At 35.2% G+C, this 18,614-nt stretch overlaps 1 protein-coding gene across 1 annotated transcript in view; it reads right to left on the reverse strand.

Moving 5' to 3' along the window:
• Positions 1 to 18,614, reverse strand: part of LOC110381537 (leucine-rich repeat-containing protein 24) — a 70,210-nt gene that overhangs the window by 19,435 nt on the left and 32,161 nt on the right. The gene's annotated exons all lie outside the window — the stretch shown is intronic.

An 18,614-nucleotide genomic window follows, 5' to 3' on the forward strand; every position in this document is an offset into this window, starting at 1 on the left:
AGAAACTATTTGTCTTAGTTCCACGAGTATCTTGATATCTTGGTAAAAACGATCCTTACCGAATTTGTTCTTTATCGGTTTATCAATTTTGACGTGTAAGGTTTTTAGTTAATAACCATACTTATATAGGTATGTTATAACTAATGGATTACAAAATCTAATTTAGTAATAGTAAATATTGTTTCAGACTGTAGTATAGACGTACCAACTTTTGCAAAATTCGTCACTTCCAAACATTTTTATGTTAGCACAGTCAGTTTCTTTTAAAAGGAAAAAGATTATTAAATGCGTCTTTATCTTTTCTTTACTTAAAATGTCGTTTCCTTTAAGTAAAAGTTGTTATTTCAACAGCCTCTTGTCGAAAAAATATTGCTTATTCAAGGTTTCGTCCAAGTATTATTATTGCCATGAGACATGACTATTATTTTAATGTTTTAATTTGACCTTAAACGAAATGTACCTTACTAGCTTCTCTCAGCGGTTTCACTTTCACCCCCTGGTAAAAGCAAGCTACAGGCTGTCTCTATAAAATTGGCTATCTAACACTACCAGAATTGTTCAAATCGGTTCAGTAGTTTCTGTGATTAGCGCGCACAAACAAACAGTATGATGGATTAGTAAACAGTTTGAAATAAATCGCACTTTTCAAGCTTAAGCTGTGCTTCCACGGTCTCTGTGAACGGGCTACAGTATAACAAAAGTTGTATGTTTCGAAAAACACGCTATCCCATCCCCTCCACTTCTTACATAAACAATGCAAGTAATAACAAGTTTATGGCTTCATCCACAGAAAAATACCCTCACCCCTTTGATGTGAAGATCACTCGATAATAATGCGATCTATAAAAATATACAGATGTATTACTAGGAGTGTATACAGGCGGTGTCAAAATCGAGTACGAAATCAAAGTCGAGTACGAGCTAAATATTTTATATACATATATTTTTTTAATAGCAACTTATTCAAATTTTATTTCTGAATAATTACATTGATTAAAAAATAAAGTTAAAATAGCCTTATTTATATATACAACTTAAAACTAATATAATGCATCAAATATTTTATATTAATTGTACATTACAATCTAGTTAATTTTTGGAACTTTTTGGATGTTTACCCACTTTTTTTAGTATGTGAAAAGTTTCAACAAACAATTAATCTCCTCGTCCGTAATTCCTGTATTTTATTTTTATTTTGCTTCGTTTTAAAATCTATTTTCATAATTTTATTGTAGCTGCAGAAAAATTGCTGTATATTTTTAAAATAATTAAACTAATTAACAAAAATCCCTAAGAATGCTACTGCTTTGGTTCCTCGCCTCTTCAAAATAAGATATCAACCAAACCAACATAAGATATCACCCCTGTCCGTTTTATTCACGTTGAATTTCTCAACCATTCTGTATACGAACATTTTATGCATGCACACTAGCACACATACATCGTACCTATATACACAGACAAATGTATACAACATACTCCTTGCCTTGATCGAGTAAGAAGTAGGTTCACGACCCGACCTTCATCTCAGGAACTCGGACGAATAAACAACTGTATGTTTGGTGTTTACCTTTACGCGAATGGTTCCGTTGAATGAAATAGTAATCGGTTAGAGTAAATGAAATGAACCAGTTATTGGTTGCCTTGTTGAAAATTGTAAAGCATTTAGATGGACTTGAGATCTTGCGTCTTATACGCTAAAAGTCTTGTAAAAGATAAGGCTCAGATAGGTTTTATCCATGTCTTTTGTTTGCAAAAATATGAACTATGAAGTGGTGTAGCGGCTCTCATTTGTACTGGCCATAATTTACTTCCTTTTTGTTTGTTGTCTTTTAAGTGTTTCTTGGACACTAATGACTGATTAAAGCTGAAAGAAAACATTTTGAGGGAACCTGGACTTATAATGTCTGAAATCACCAACCCGCACTGCGCAAGCCTGGTGATTAACCCTCAATTCTTCTCCGTGTGAGAGAACGCCTGTGCCCAATAATAGGACAAAGATGATGATGATGATTTCTTTCATAACGTCATATACACAAACGTTTAGCGTATATTTTAATCAAAGAATCGAGATCAGGACCATGTCAACTGTTATGGAACTCTAGATTGATGGCAATTAAAATTTGTGCGCGCAGTACGCACGTTTTCAGCTGAAAACTGATGTATTGGACGTTTCATAAAGCCTGTCTGCCAATCAACGTATGTTAAAGGCTTATTACTTTTACATTATTAACGATCGAATGATTCGTTTCAGGAAAAGGTAAAGAGAAATTAACTTTGTTTTCGCATTGTAAACAATCAGCTTTTGAATGTTCGATCGAATTAAATAAACAAAGATGAGCAATTAATGGGGAGATGTTTGTATGTTTTATTTTATTTATTGTCGTTGTGCTTTAAAATGCAACACTGAACAAAACTTAAATAAAAAACAAAGTGCATTATTGATGTACATATTGGTTATGTTGTCTCATCATGACATATAAAAGGAAGTATACATATTATATGTAAAATGTAATAAACACACGCGAAAATATACGATCAATGCAGCTTTGATCAAAAGGTTTTGACGAACGAATAGTTTGTTTGCTTTCATCTCAGGAGAAACTGGACCAATTTGAAAAAAATCTGTGTTAAATAGCCCACCCATCGAGCAACGAATAAAACTAGAATTGTATTCATTGGAATATGCTGGTTATGTTCATTGTTCATAGTTGGAGCATAATAAAGTTCAGAAAATAATATACATAAAACCATTAGACTTCTAGAGCTTGGGTACTACACTTACTTGAGTCTTTATTGTATTTCCTACTCGTAGTTTGAGAGGCTCCCAGCTCAATAATATGTGGGCAGATCGGAGAGAGAATTCAAGTAATGTGTGGGTGGATAGTGAGTCTAATCGGTACTGCAGTCACTATGTAAATATATAGATAAGGATATAATTCTTTTTTAGCATAGTGAGAAAACCTCCGCATCTTTAAAAACGGGCTTCTTTACCGTTGCGTAATAATGATCGAATCCGAATTTATAATAATTTACAGTGTCAGTCAATTGTCTTAGTCATAAAAACTATTTTTGAAGTTCTAATAAAGATCTTGTAAAGGTAAAATATTCTCAGGCACCGCCAAGAGCCAAAAATTTAAAAGTCACAATTACCCAAAAATCTGTAGCTATTTGCTTGACCAAACATACGCAAATCCATTTATCTACTAGTCAGCAGTTTAATAAAGTGGCGGATCTAACTATATAAACTTATGCCTTCAGTTTATGATATTCCACATTATATTGTATCTGAGTATTCTATTCAAGAATGTTCGCGCGGGTTCGAATCCAGGTCAGGCAAGTACCAATGCAACTTTTCTAAGTTTGTATGTACTTTCTTAGTATATCTTAGACACCAATGGCTGATAAAAAGGTGAAGGAAAACATCTTGAGGAAACCTGGACTATAATATAGTCTGAAATCACCAACCCGCATTGAGCAAGCGTGGTGATTAATGCTCAATCCTTCTCCGTGTGAGAGGAGGCCTGTGCCCAGCAGTGGGACGATAAATAGGCTGTAACTAACTATTCTATTCAAGTGCTTTCAAGAAATTCTTGGGAAGCATCTGGTTTATTGAATACAGAACATTGTGGTTCTCTTCAAGGAAATATCATGAATTCTGATACACAGTTACTTAACGGATCTACCGCGATACTTGGAGGTATTCCACAAACTTCAGACGTAGGTGTAAGGAATAGTTTATTGAATACAGAACTAAGATTCTTAGAGCAAATTCCTAGATAGAAGCACCTTTCGTGAGAACTGTGGTTTATGCAAACATGCCAAGTGGAATTCGTGTACGTATTGAATGAATATGGAATTTTCTCTCCATTGAAGTTTTAGGAAACTAAACATACTGTAAGATGCTCAGAATGTTTCATTAGCTAGACTTAACGAGTTTGAGAAAGGAATTGGGGTTTTTAGAATATGAAGAAAATATTATGTCAGGCAAGTACAAATGCAACTTTTCTAAGTTTGTATGTACTTTCTAAGTATATCTTAGACACCATTGGCTGTGTTTCGGATGGCACGTTAAACTGTAGGTCCCGGCTGTCATTGAACATCTTTGGCAGTCGTTACGGGTAGTCAGAAGCCAGTAAGTCTGACACTAGTCTAACCAAGGGGTATCGGGTTGCCCGGGTAACTGGGTTGAGGAGGTCAGATAGGCAGTCGCTTCTTGTAAAGCACTGGTACTCAGCTGAATCCGGTTAGACTGGAAGCCGACCCCAACATGATTGGGAAAAGGCTCGGAGGATGATGAAGGAAATATTATGTTTTTATTCGGAATGTGGAATGTTTTGGACAAGTCATATTTACGACTTTGGATGACTAACATTTCATTCAATCTCTATTAATAAAAATACAGTGAAAGAATCCTGAAAATGGATCACAGAATCTACCCAGCTATTTTTAGATAAATAAAACCTTAACCTACACTTATAAATATATCACTAAAACTAAACAGGTACCTCTAGCACGTAGGTCTTGAGTTATCGTGCAATCTGGCAACATAGAGTACACGAATATACCTCAAATGTGGCCCGTGATTGATCACCACAGCTTAACCAGTAAGACGGCAGGAAAAACTTCGAAAAACCCTGAATGTGGTTATATTTACAATCATATTATCATGTGAGAGGCATTCTTAGACTGTTTAGAAGTTAAATATGGAACCGAAATGTATTTTTGGATATATTTTTTTTCTTTTATTTGAAGACAGATGTCGTGGTCTTGTGAAGTTAAGAATTTTTGAATAGATGCGAACATTTACAGTACACACTGCAAACTTTTAGTAGGCTGATAGTTTGTTTAGGTTCATAAATCAGTATGAAGATAATTCGTAGTACATACATTGCAAAGATCAGATATTTAGCCGGTATCAGGCCGAGTGAACATTTTAAATGGTTTTGCTAATGGTTACAAAGTTGACTTTATTGACTTTCAATTTATTTAATTTTACTTTTCTTGTATCTGCATTGAATTTTTTATAAGGATCTGCTTTCTTATTCCTCAACTGTGTCAAAAATTTTGAAATACAAATAAAATACACACAAAACAAAGAATACGAAAACACTCTTTTCATAGAAATATCTGGAAAATTCTTAATTAAATAATGGTGACATCTGAAGAATATCGAATAATACAATTATGTGGAATGAAGAAAAAATCTAACTCGATTTGTAAGGGGTGCCTTTGTTAAATCAAAATGACGGCTGTGGAGCTAATCAAAGTAAATTGCGTTTTTCTTGAAGAATTGCAATTGATCTGGTTTTATTAAGAATCTCGTTTAAAGCCGTAGGTTCAATAGTGGGTGAAATTGAATTATAGTACTTAGATTTGCGTGAGACTCGATTAAATCGTATTAAAACTTTTTGATATGAATAATATTTACCCTACTTTCTATTTGTTTCTACCAACGATCATATTATTTTCTCATAATTTTTGTGACTAATTATGAGTTATTTTAAAAGTAAATTACAATAAAACGTTAAATGGAGACAATTTAATCCTTAAAATAATAAAAGCCGTTCTGATATAAATATAATTGAAGTATTTTTTCAATTCGGAGCCAGCAATAACTCCCAGTGACAATTCCGAAGCAAGAATATGAGGCACGCTTTAAACCAGATCAACATAGGAATGTCGTAACATTGTCATAAAATCACAAGGATTTTCAAGAAATTTCCTCTTGCGTAGTCTCTAGTGAGTCTTCAAGCGAGGCTCGGTGCTGCCCTCTATCAAAATACTGCGAAGCTTTGCTTAGGGGCAACTGATTCATGTTTATTAAGGCGGTATACCGCAGAGCCCAAATAACCTCTCCTCCTGACTTTTATATGACCCTCTTGTAAAGTTAGGAAAAGCTAGAATTTAGTTTTTTTTTTGCGCAATATTTTTTTTCGTTCGTAGACCCAGGTGTCCTGTTACTGAAAGGCGGAATATTGTTCAATTTTCTTGTAGGTTTAATGAAAATTGGATTAACAAGAGGTATTGAAAACGTGATCTTTTGAGGTGTACTTTGAAGGCTGTATCTCTGAAACCTTATCTTGTTACCTTGTTTAAGTGAATTACGATATTTTTACGCTGTGTTGCTTCTAACGTATATTACGTAAATACAGTCTTGTGGTATCAGAAAGATAATTCATGAAATATTGAATTTAGTTAGGGTTACTAAAAATATTATCTTTTGGGATGCAAAAAAATTAACAGGTGCTCATCTAAAACTGTGCTTACCCACATAACTAATTAAGATTTGAACCACAAAACCATATTAGCTAACATATGCCAGTTATCAATCAAGATTGCTTCCAACATTATAATCTGACTTCATTGACCGTTAATAATTATATTGTCCTACTAATTATCGCACATTATTCCACTAATAGCTATTAGTACTATAAGTTTTTTTTTTTTTTTTTTAATTTATTTATTTAATTCGGGGTTTTTATCCACATGGATATATCAACCCCATCGTACCCTCTAAATTCTATTGACACAAAACACTAATTAATTTAAATGAGATGGAATTATTAATTATTTGGTTTTGCTAATTCACTTAGTCTTTTAGCCAAAGCCGATTTGGGACTTGACAAAATTGTCTGTACTAACCCGACATCAAAAATATTCAATTTGAACTCTTCGATTAATGATTCCCTCTCATCTTGGTTTCTTACACACTCCATCAGCAAATGAAGTATATCTTCAATTTTGTTACATGTTACACAGTTAGGGGATGTAACTTTTCCCATGAGATAACCAAATTTTGCTGATGGAAAATGCCCCGATCGTAATCTTAAAGCTAACTTTACATAGTTTCTATTGAGATCAATATCATCAAACCAAGGCACACGAGGAGGCTCACTTTGTATGACCTTGTACCATATCCCTTTCTCTCTAGAAATCTCATCATAATGATGCTTCCATTTAGTGTGGCATATATTCTTAAATCTGGGAATATATTCCCAATAATCTGGTAGGTACGGTATTTCTATGCCTGAATCTACCGCTCTTTTCGATAAGATGTCAGCCTCCTCGTTGCCCCGAAGCCCGACATGCGCTGGAACCCACTGCAATATGATATCTACATTATTTTCCTTCAGATAATGTATCCATCTGAGAATATCGTAGGCTATCGATGTTCCTCTGCTACCAGAGGTGCATCGAGCCACGTGCTGTAAAGCGCTTTTACTGTCAGTAAAAACTACAATTTTGCTGATTTTTTTCTCAACTGCATAAAGTATTGCTTGATAAATCGCAATGAGTTCCAGGGTCATGATGGACACTTTGGCAACAATTTTAAACTCACATTTCTCTCCCAAGCTTTGGCAATAAAAGGCGGCTCCCCCCCCGCAATCAGTTTTTGAACCATCCGTGAATATCTTACACCAATCATAATATTTGGAGGCTAATTCGGACACCACCTCTGCTAACAATAAGATAGGATTATAATCCTTTTTTGGTTGCGTAATACACTCCAAACTACATTGAACGGTATCTTCCGTATGAATGGCCGATACCCATATATCAAGGGTGAACATTTTTGAAACGTCTGAAGATGCTATCTGAAGTTGATCCAAATCCTTAAAAGTAGTAGCGAGCAAAGGTTTCTTCTTACTTGACCAATAGGGCTCATGAATATGCGAACTCAAGTCTGAAATGATGTGTTTACTTGAATTAATAGACCAAGATATTACTTTTAACATATATTTATAAGCAAGATATTGCCGCCTCAGAAATAATGGAACCAGTTGCAATTCACTTTCCATTACGTGGATCGGTGAACTTTTAATAAAACCCCCTATCACTCTAAGAGCTTGATTTTGAAATCTATCTAACTTGGCTACATTTGTATTTGCACTTGAATCATATAAAAAGGATCCATAGTCAATTCGACTCCTTATTAATGAAATATATAACTTGCGTAAATGTTTAGTGTGCACCCCCCAGGTACTACCGGCTAGTATCTTTAATAAATTTAAATACTTTGAACATTTGGCAATAGTCTCGTTTATATGTTTTCTCCAATACAAACTTCTATCCAACCATACTCCCAGATACCTAACACATTCAACCGTAGACAATGGTTCGTCATATATCTTCAGACATGGTAATACCCTCCTTCGCCCTCTACTAAAAATGCAGTAATTAGATTTTGTAGGAGATAAAGTTAATCCAATCTCACCCAGCAACGCCACCAAGCAATTTATGTTTTCTTGCAAAAGTCGCTCGCACTTCTCAATTTTTTTGTCACTAATATAAATGACAAAGTCATCCGCGTACTGAACGGCAAAAACGTTATGTAATTTATTACATACTTGGTATGTGACTAAATTAAACAACAAAGGAGATATTGGATCTCCCTGTGCTAATCCTCTATTGGTCCACCTAGGTTCTAAACCTTCGTTGTTGAGTGATTTAATTTCCAAGTGTCTTTCACTCATAAAGTTCCAAAGATAGGTACAAAACTTAGCCCCAACCTGTAGATCATCTAAAATCTTTGTGACTGCTTCGATAGACACATTATTATAAGCATTTTCGATATCCAGAAAGCATGCGACTGTGGGGATATTTTTAGAGAATCCAACTTGGATGTACGAAACAAAGCGCGATAGTGCATCCACGCAAGACTGCGCTTTTCTAAATCCTACCGTGTGCAATGAAAGAAACTTATTCTTTTCAACATACCATTCTATTCTCTTACATATTAATAAATGAAAGGTCTTACAAATACACGATATTAATGAAATAGGTCTAAGTTTACCGCTATAATCATTTCCACTTTTAGGTATAGGGATTATCTGAATGTTTCGCCATTGGCAAGGGACAATACCAAATTTAAATATATAATTGAATAACTTAAGTAAAAATTTCTTTCCCGCTTCTGGTAGGTTATATAGCATTGAGTAGGATATTCCATCATGTCCAGGGGCCGAGTCCTTTTTTTTAAGGCATTTCTTTAGTTCTTGCATTGAGAATTCTCTTTCCAACATATCATTTCTAGAGTTAAAACAGGGTGTACAATTAGGTACATAATCCGGGGTCAAAGATCGTAAAAGCTCTATTTGTTTATTCGCAGGTGGACATGATGGTTGTCTCTTACAACCTTTCATCCATCTCATACGACGCCACATTTCAGAAACCGACGTAACTTCGTCGATGGAATCACAGAACTCTTGCCAACCTATAGACCTTGCCTTTTTAATTAATGATTGCGATTCTACAGTTTTTGTTTCTAATTTACTCAGATTTTCGGGAGTAGGGTTTTTACGAAAACTTTTTAAGGCCAACCTTCGTTGTGCAACTACCTCTGATAATTTCGGTGTCCAATAATTCTTCGGCTTAAACTTTTCGGTCGGTTCAATCTTACATTTTATTCGCGGGATATGTTTATTAGCAGCAACTTCGATAAGGTTGATTAGAAAGTTATACATCTGTTGAATATTGCTATCATCCGTTGTTTCACAGAATTCATGAACATTATCAGAAATTGTCTGCTGAAATTGAGGCCAGTTTGCATTTTTAAAATTCCACTTCTTTATAATATGAGTAATGGTAGCTAAATGAGCTGAGAATTTAATTATAAGGTGGTCACTCCCTAAATTTTCATTTAAAACCTGCCAATTAAATTTTATTGCAACGTCCGCGGTTACAAAAGAAATATCTGGGGAAGTTTGCTGTAGGTTTCCGCTAACTAATTTTACTCGCGTCGCTAAACCATTGTTTAAAGAGATGAAATCACTGTCCAACGCTGCATCTAAGATTTGTGTACCTCTAAAATCTGATTTGGTTGACCAATTGGTATGATGACCATTGAAATCGCCGGCTATAATTGTTTTCCTGGAAAATTGAGAAAATACACTTACCCAGTCAGATGTTTGGGTCTGCACCGATGAAGGACAGTAAATTGATACTACGTGTTCTATATCTTTGCAATTGACTATCTTAACACATATGGCCTCAATACCGCTGTTAATTACATGAATGGAAACTGGGTGAGATTGGATAGATTTATGCACAAGAACCGCTACACCACCGTAACCGTCATCTCTGTCTTTTCTATACAAATTAAAGCCGCTAATGTTAACATCAACCTCACTATCAAACCATGTTTCGCTTATGATTGCAATATGTATATTTTCCCTAATTAATAGTTCTGAAAATGGTATAATTTTTGGTCGAAAACTTTGTGAGTTCCATTGATAAATGTTCACCTTTGTTATTTTTTGTAGATTATCCATTACTAAAGCAATTTAAGTAGCCAGCGACCTCTTCTCCAAATAGAATACTAACAAAAAAAGATTTAATTTCTTCACCAATAATTTTCAACACATCTAACAGTTTTTCTTCAAATTTACGCTCAGATAGGCATACACTTTTTATCTTCATCCAAACCTTGTTCCATTCAAAGTGGAACTGGTGCTTTTTCGGCTTATTTGATGGATTATCCTTCTCCTTCTGTGATGACTGGTTACCTTGGAGCATAAGTTCTTCCGTCTGTTCCCTTGGAGGTTCGGTTCTCCTTTGATTTGTTCTGTTTGCTTTCTTTTTAGAGGTCCGATTTAAACTATAGGATTGGTCTGAAATGCTTTCATCTGTGTCTTGAACTACTTCCTGTGTCTGTGACCTCAGTTCTTGATATCCCGCTCTTTTCAATACTGAGCTGTAAGTTTCTACCCCAGCTAAACGGACTGTATTTATATGTGTGATATTGTTTCCTTGTTGAAAGGTCTCTGTACGGCTTTTTTCTTTTGTTTCAGTGAAACGTTGTAATGCTTTTCTGTAGGTAATTTGCTCATCACTCATAATTTTTCGAATAGTTTTTTCTTTTACAAATATAGGGCATGTCTTATCTAACACTAAGTGATTACCTTTGCAATTCAAACACTTGAACTCTTTAGTGTCACAGTTCTCGTGATTTCCTCCGCACTTTGGGCATAGTACCTTTTTAGACGGACAATACTTCACAATGTGACCAAATTGCCAGCACCCTGAACATTGTGTTACTGGGAAAACGTAGGCTTCGACTTTGAATCGACAATCATATGCGTATATAAATTCTGGTAATACATTACTTTTAAAGCAAATCCTCACAGCTTCGCAGTCTACCCATTTACCATCCGTACTTAGACGTTTCAATCTTTTGACCGATAATACTTCTACATTTGAATTGAAGATACTCTTAAGTTCATCCTCAGTTAATTCTAAGTCGATTCCTTTAACTACTCCATATGATACAGACATTTCTTGTATTAATTGACAGCGTAAACCCATGTCTTTTAATTTCTTACTATCTAATAGTTTTTTAGCGTCTTCTTTTCTTTGACATTGTATTAGAACTTTATTATAACTCTTGTATTTTACTCTTAGAACATCTTTTATGTTTTCCGAGCGAAGTAATTTTGCCATTGCTATTGGTTTTGGAAGACTTTCTAACGATGTAACACAAACTTCATGATTAGATATGTCTGTAGCATCATCACTTTCTTTAGGTAAGCCCCCCCTTATTTCCAATGAATCCCCTCTCAATAACCGTTTGTGTCGTCTCTCTACAGTAATAAAATCATCTTCTCTTTCCTTCCTCTTTTCCACCAACCGTGTTTCTTCATTTGTACTTTTTCCACTCTCAGAAATTATCACCTCCATCTCCCCTAACTCCTTTAGTTGTTGCTCACATTTATTTAATAAATCTGAATCACTCATTTCGCCTGCACTTAAGGCATATTCATTCATCGCAGCGCACGATCGCTCGCCTAAACCGGTTCCCCGAGCCGTACGGCTCAAGTCCCGAACACTCTTCACTGATAAACAAATGAGTCACGCAATACGTAATTAGCGGTTATGATACACGACCAGTTGCCACAACGCACTGACCATCACTGAGTACTATAAGTTACTTAATTAAGATTATCAGATATAATTCGTATAAGTAGCTTCCACTGATTTGAGTTCACACACAATCTTAATACCTACATTTACTTACAAAGCCATGAAAAATGTTTCTGAACTATAAATCGTATTACAGATTTTGTTCTACTACCAAAATAAATTTTGAACAAAATTGTATTTTCTAAAAAAAGCATGAAACATATTTTTTTCTATCCAAGATATGTATTATAAACCGTCGCGAGTTCTTACTGCATAGATACCTGTGCTTATAAAAAAAAATATCTCTGTTTCTTCGCCTGGTTGACCTTGACTAGGCTTCGTAAACCCTAATATTTGAAATTTTGAAAAGGTTTTCATTCAGCAGTGTCACAATACTTAAGTTTAAAAAAAACTACAAGTGGTCAGGCAAAAAAGGGCTCGATAGTACTAGCCGACCATATCGGGAATCGAAACTTTCCTAAGCTAAGACAGTCCACAAGTCCATCTCATAAAATAAACATTACTATTAATAGAAACTAGATTAGGTTTCTCTATTCAGCACAATTTCAATGATCATAACGTTCACCCTGAGGCATTCTCAACTAAATACATTTCAACTGTCTAAACAATTAATGGACTGAGTTGTATGTCTGGAACAACCGAAATTCTAACTTAGGCTTGAGAATGCCATACTGTCTTGTAACGTCGTATGAATAAGCATGATACGGTAAAAGTATCTACTACAGCTTGGTGAAAATTGTTTTGTGAAAAACGCTGTGGCTGTTTTCGATAAATGGCTGTAAGCCACGACCAATGAAAACTTCTTTGCGCACCAGATTAAAAGAAGCTTGAAGCCCTTCTCGTTATAAGTGGACAATGTAACATCGCTTCGCACTCGTAATAATACCTATACCTAAATAATACCTACTCAAATATCTAAATATAATAAGATTTTCTACATTTAATTCAATATTAATATGTTTAAAAAGCGCTCTTCGTCCTCTCCTCTAAAAACTAACTTTGCTGTGCCCGACAGGGTCCATAATTGTTTCTTTTAATTTTACCCACCAGCCTGTACACATTATGGAATGCAATAAAGTTATTGAGTATTGAGTATTGAGTAATCGTAACAACCAGTAAATCGTTTCTGAGATTTGATTTTTTGATTGATCTGACACTGGTTATTACAGTATTATATGGTAATAAAACATTATATATTAGAACAGCAATTTTTTATTTCCAATAAAAAATCTACATACGAATTCCCTTTGCCAATCTAGATCCTCTTTGAGCAATTCATATTCCTGCCACAGTGTCACTTAACCGGTCTATTCCTGAACAAAGGCCTAAAAGGGATGACCTGCCAACACAGAGCTCAGTCATCGAATGACCGAAGAGTGCCAACTCTGGTTCAAAATCCACTGATGCGAAAACGCACTTAAACCCAACGTATGACATAGAACGAATAGACAGACCAGTTTTTATCCTCAGCCTAACTTTATTGACGACCTCGATGGCGCAATGGTCACCATGCTGGACTGCCGACACTGAGGTTCCAGGTCCGAATCCCGGTTCGGTCGACATTTGTATGATGAGCATGCTTGTTGGCCGTGGTCTGGGTGTTGTAATATGTATTTATAAATATGTATATGTAGTTTATCAGTTGCGTTCGCACCCATAACACAAGTTAATTAATAACTTACCATGGGGCTAACCGAACCGTGTGTGAAAAAGTTTCCCGGCATTATTATTATTGTTAGGAGTATAAATGCAGGGTAATGTTACCAATCCTACTCACATTGTAAATGTGAAAGTTTCCATGTATGTATATGACTGATCGGTAAGCAGGCCTAGGTATTAATAAGGTGTTTAATAGAAGACAGGTGAACTGTGACTAACGGCCAGTTTTTTAATCACCTGAAAGCCATTTGACTCAACTATTTAGTTAAGCGGCTAAAATACTTCAAAAGTTTAATTAAAACTTTTAAATATTGTGTGTTAAGTAGATAAGAAGAAGTTTTCAATTTGACATCTTGAGCACTGAATTTAGTAATCTTGAAGATTTTTATTGATTGCTCAAGGACAGCACTCTTTCAAAAACTTTAAGGAGACATGAGAAGAATGGTATTAAAATAAAATAGCATACTTTTTTTAACCTGTCTGATTTGCCTGCTGACATAAACTGCTGCGTAATACAGCAGGTACTACATATTATACATATGTGTGCTACCTGCATACAATGTGCCAAGAAATTCACCAAATGGAGCTACCAAATTCCTAATCATAATTCAAGCCATTTGCATACTGACGTAGTATACCTGAGAACGTCTAAAGCTTATCAATTCCGCATGCCACAATTGCGTATTGCGTAACACATGGATCGCGTTCATATTGGCCATGGAGAACCAAATTACTAGTGGAGGTGCCATAACGGAAAATCTCTTTGGCACCTCCGCTCTAGAGGTATCTCTGCGGGGAATGAGGAACATTCTGGCTTCGCTCTATACGCCTTCTTTGGACCCGACAATTTTTATAAATATATCAATAATTTCGTTGACAGATGTCTCAAAGAACCTGAACGCGTCGTCATGCTCACTGTACGTATTTGACCTAGAAGAAGGCGCCTGACCTACCTTCACTATGGCATCTCCGCTCCTCTTTCCTTACTCCGTTCATATTGGCACACCGCCACTATGCCGACTATTCCGGGCAACGACCTCTTTACGTGCGTTCAAAACAATAGACTTTTATAACAATCGTGACATAATATCTCTTGGTCGTCCAAGAAAAATAGGCCAGTTTAATTTTTAAGGGCTAACATGTTTTAAGTTTCTTAGAGATAGGACAACTACAACCCTTATTGGTGGAAACACGCGAAAGATTAGGACGCAAAATCGAGGGGCCTTTGCCCAGCAGTGAGGCAGTTCCGGCTAAAAAAAATAGAGAGATAGCTAGCTCAGAATTTTGCAATTCGGTCCTTTGAGTGATCCGTTTACATTAAAAAAAAAACAAAAATCCCGACGAATTGAGAATCTCCTCCTTTTTGCGGAGTCGGTTAGTAAAGAAAAAGAAGCAAACAGTTGAAAGTATGTTTTTGTTTTAGTTTAACAGTCCAAATCTTCGCTCAGCAAAGGATTTATTTCTGACTTCAAGAGTAAATTACATATACATTTGTGAATCAATTGAAGTATCGTAAGAGCAAAACAAATCTTACTTATCCAATAAATCACGTAAACACTCGTAAAATATTACTCTGTGCTCGAATGCGGGACTTTTGATGGGGATTATATTTTTGTATACAGCAAAATTTCATGTGGTAGACGTATAAAAATTCTTAATGGTTAAAAAGGAGGCATTTATATATACTCATATTATAAAGCTGAAGAGTTTGTTTGTTTGTTTGTTTGTTTGAACGCGCTAATCTCAGGAACTACTGGTCCGATTTGAAAATTTCTTTCAGTGTTAGATAGCCCATTTATCGAGGAAGGCTATAGGCTACTTTTTATCCCGGTACGGAAAGTAGTTCCCACGGAATGTGGGTGAAACCGCTGACAGAAGCTAGTAATAAATATTATCGTTTTAAGAGTCATTTATAACGGCAAATTAAAAACGTACCTAAAACATTTTTTTAAAGCAGTGCAGAGTACGAATAACGCATTGGCCATATTTAAAATAACGTATTAATGTCTCACAAAATACAGGAAATATTGCAATAAGAAGAAGGACGTCCAACTAAAAGCATTACCCTCCTTTGCGTCGCGCAATCGAGTAAAAAGCCTAAACTTTAAGCATTAATTAAGTAAAACGTTACTTCCAACCTAACTTCTAAACCTCAAAACTCCGGTCAGTAAATATCATCAAATCCACATAAACATTGGTCAAGTCTATCTACAGAACCATACATATTTATTTCTTTGCGTTTGATCTCCGATGAAGTGATGGAAATTCTTTTGATGTTCCTACGAAATTTCTCGGCCATTTGGCCATTAATGCAGCTGTTAATACTTTGGTTAATCGCCCTGAAACGTTACTGTAACATGAATTATGTATGTCTGTTTGTCACGAATGGCCTGTGAAAACGCTGGACTATTTAAAAGTGGATATTTCTTTTGGGAACGCTATAAATGTTTTGGTAGACTGTGTAATGTAGGTGCAATCGGTTGTGATGTGTTTGGAGTCAAAATTGTTTCCTTATTGGGTGAGAAATGTTGCTTTTAGCTGAGGCTAGCTATTTTCAGATTTGTATTTTTGTGTATTGTACATGTACCTAACTGTATTCATATACAAATAAATAATTTGGTCGACTTTGTGTAAGAACATTTTTTTTAAGATTTCGCTTACTAGCTGTTTAATATTGGAGATGAGCAATTATACAATCTACCAACTCGTTTAATTCTAGCAATAACTTAAACATTATTTCAAAACGTAGTAAGTAAATGGTACCTTCAAACAGACCACAGTCGATTTCCCAGTCGATCATAATTATTCATTCCCTTAATAAATAAATAATTCTGTTTTATTTATGTTCGTTTTGTCGCATATTCGAACATTCCTTCCTTTTCATTGAACATAATTAACGATTCCGTTTATTTTGCTTTTATCGTGAAAGATCGCAATATTTTTCTTTTGGCACAATTTATTTTTGTGTTGCTTGCGAAATTTTCGTGCAATTTCCAATAACTAGTCGAATTTATTTATTTATGAATTAATTAGATTCGGGAATGTATGGTTGAAGTCCAGGATTTTTTGTAAAGAAAAAATTGAAAATATTCCTATTATTCTGCATTATTTTCCTCTAAGAACATGCTAAAGTCCTTTGAGACAGCTATGCAATGTTATGTTGACAATAACCAGTCATGATCGTTGTATGCATTCAAGTGTGCATCTTGGGATAATGCCGGTGTTATGCAGGACTGTTGTAACACATAACATTTTAACAGTACTGACTACTAGTAAGAGCCACTGCAGACAAACCTGTCGGTTGATAGTTGACCAACAGATTATTAAATTTTGAAGGTAATTGTATTCACAATTACCTTCAAAATTTAATAATCTGTTTGTGTATTTAACAATCAAACTTCTTAGTCAGTCTGTCGATACAGATCGTTATAATATGCGAGCTACCATTCATCTCCTAACTGATTTATGAGCCCTAACAAACTATGGGACAGCTTAAAGTTAGCCCATAAAAAAGTTAGTCTTTAAAAAGAGTAACCATGGAGTTTCTTGCCCGTTTTTCTCCATAGGAAGCTACTTTTGGAATGGGCAACTAGAATCTAACTTAATTATATTTTTGACGTTCACAAGCGCTTGTAAATCAAAATGATCAAAATGATTTGACTTTGACTTAATGCTCTACAGCTATACGTTCACAAAAATATATCTGCGTGTAGTAAATAGGGTCTTTCCACAGGTAAAATATTTTCTGCCCCTACGGTACAATTCGTAGATTATAATCCTATCTAAATAGGCATCGTGTTTATTTAACCCGAGGGAATCATAAACTATTGGACGCCATCATTAATACAGTTTACCTTTAAAGTTTAGTTTACACATGCGAATGATACATTTAATTTTTAACCAACTGTTATGAAGTAGGGTTATGTTTTACTCGTTAATATTATGTTGATTATGTAAAGTATTCACCAAGCAATAAGCTAAAGTTTGTACCAAATGTAATTTTGTTTTTCCTTTTTAGGACTCCGTAGTCCGTACCCAAAGGGTAAAACGGGAACCTATTGTTTTCGCTCCTCTGTCCGTCGGTACGTCCGTCCGTCTGTGATAGTTCCGTAGTAGAAGCGTAATAGTTAGAAATATTCACAGATGATGTATTTCTGTTGCCGCTATAACAACAAATACTGAAATCTAGATTAAAACAATATTTTGGGGGGCTCCCATACACAAAACGTGATTTCTTTGCTCATTTTCTCAATAATGGTACGGAACCCTTCGTGTGCGATTCCGACTCGCACTTGGCCGGTTTTTAATATCTTTTGCCTAAAGAATGTGTCTTTTTATTCCGGCAAGATTTTGGTTAGCGACAAGAATTGTAAAAGGTTCAATGACCGCAAATCTTTCATTTTACAAAAATGCTAATAACTCAGTGCCTAGTTATTTTTTTCCGATACACACGTTGTCCCTAGAATTCTCATAGGCCCCTCACAGTACAGTTACCGAATGAACCCAGTAACGAGCCCAGAAATAGTATCTGTAACAGTATTACGTCAATCAGTTAAATATAGACGAGGAACTTCGACAACTGAACAGTCAAAGGTACACATCGATTGAAGTTTACTACAACTGTTTTATATCCTTAGAAACACAATGTAATGTGAGATTTTATTGTATAATGGAGTTTCTGTTTTTATTGGATTTTGAAAATATGAAGAAGGGACTCTAAACTTATATTAAGTATATGGCTGAACAGATTGTTACAAACAAAGAAACGATGGATGGATTGTGTAAAAGTAGATATGGTAAGAAAGAATGTTACTTGTGAGATGACGGCAGATAGAAGAGTATAGAAGAAGAAAACGTGCTGTGCCGACCCCAAATATAATTGGGATAAGGGCAGGAGGATGATGATGATGAGCTGAACAGATTGTTTGTATAAACTTGCTCAACTCAAGAACCACTGATAAAATTTGAAAAATTAAATACTTTTTACCAATTAGGTCTTAAGATTAGCGCGTTGAACCAAACAAATTCAGCTT

This window comes from Helicoverpa armigera, chromosome 19 (assembly GCF_030705265.1).
Source record: "Helicoverpa armigera isolate CAAS_96S chromosome 19, ASM3070526v1, whole genome shotgun sequence".
Classification (NCBI taxonomy): domain Eukaryota; kingdom Metazoa; phylum Arthropoda; class Insecta; order Lepidoptera; family Noctuidae; genus Helicoverpa; species Helicoverpa armigera.